General features: G+C 45.2%; 1 pseudogene; it reads right to left on the bottom strand.

Annotated features, from left to right (window-relative positions):
- Positions 1-290: 290 nt before the first annotated feature.
- Positions 291-1,117, bottom strand: LOC115479254 (annotated as a pseudogene).
- Positions 1,118-1,371: the final 254 nt, after the last annotated feature.

Below are 1,371 nucleotides of genomic sequence, written 5' to 3'. Positions count from 1 at the left end.
AAATGGAGGCACTCAAGGGTCCTTTTAGTAAGCTGCATTAAGCATCTATGTGCGCCACAATGGAGTTACTGCCCGGCTACAATGTGGTTCTTGCGGTAATATCATTTTTGGTGCACGTCCAAAAAATTTTATTTTCAGCCACATATATTGGCCACATGCCAAGTGGCATTTTTTATTTTATTTGTTACATTTGTATCCCACATTTTCCCACCTATTTGTAGGCTCAATGTGGCTTACATAGTACCAGAGAGGCCTTTGCAGGCTCCGGTGTGAACAAATACAGGGTGTCTCTAGTGAAGTCTCTCTTTTTGGTAAGATTGTGCCAGGACGTAGGTCTCAGCAGACTCTTTCCTACTAGCCTGTGGTTTCACAGTCTTCACATCATGGAAAACCTGCATCAGCCTGTTTCGCAGAACACTGCTTTTCCCTCCATCCCACAGTTTGCATAGAAGGGTACCGCCAGGACTAAGAATACTCTGGGCCAGATCAAGAAGTGACAGACACATAGAAACAAGTCTCTGGTGGTCTAGGTCTCGAATCCCACAGGCATTGGGTGCCATATCACTCAAGATGACATCAACCTTCCCTGCTGGAAGCCTGTCTTTGATTTTCATGTGGGTGCTTGAATCAGTCATGTCAGCAATGGATAAGAAGACTGCCCCCTCCAAAGGCGAGCAGTGAAGAAGGTCCACACTCATTACAAAACCAACAGGACATTCTGGATTTGTACTAGCAGCATTGACCCTCTGAACAGCCACTTGACTCCATGCTCCTGGAGCAGCACCACAGTCAACCACACAAAGTCCTGGACGTAGAAAGCGATATTTATCATCTATCTCCAGAAGTTTGAAAGCACTATGACAGCGATAATGCTCTTTGCGTGCTAGCCTTCACAAAGGGGTCTCTCTCTGCTGCCGTGCCAACCAGCGCTGTTCTATTGCCGTCTTGCTTCTCTGGGACTGCACTGCCACATGGAACATTCGGAAATGAAGTGATGCAAGCATCAAGTGTTGCAAACGAGTCATCGCTGCCAGTCCTGCACAAACCACCTACGAGCAATACAAGCTGAATTATATATATTCAGCAGGGTAGTATTTATATGAGAAGTGGCTGCATTTTAACTATCTCTTAAGTATACACACTTGTGCTGCCCAAGAAGGTTAACTTCTCATTAGACATATCCTCCGACATGCTTTCCTAATTTGATACGCGTAGGTCATTACCGCCCAGTTACTGTGTGAGATGTTACCACTAGGTCAATGGCTGGCGGTAAGGTCTCAGACCCAAAATGGATACACGGCAATGTTGATTTTGACACATGTCCATTTTCGTGAAAAATTAAAATAAGGCCTTTTTTACAGGTGCGCTGAA

The sequence above is a fragment of the Microcaecilia unicolor genome, chromosome 10, assembly GCF_901765095.1.
Source record: "Microcaecilia unicolor chromosome 10, aMicUni1.1, whole genome shotgun sequence".
Classification (NCBI taxonomy): Eukaryota; Metazoa; Chordata; class Amphibia; order Gymnophiona; family Siphonopidae; genus Microcaecilia; species Microcaecilia unicolor.
This window is presented reverse-complemented; position numbering and strand designations above follow the sequence as displayed.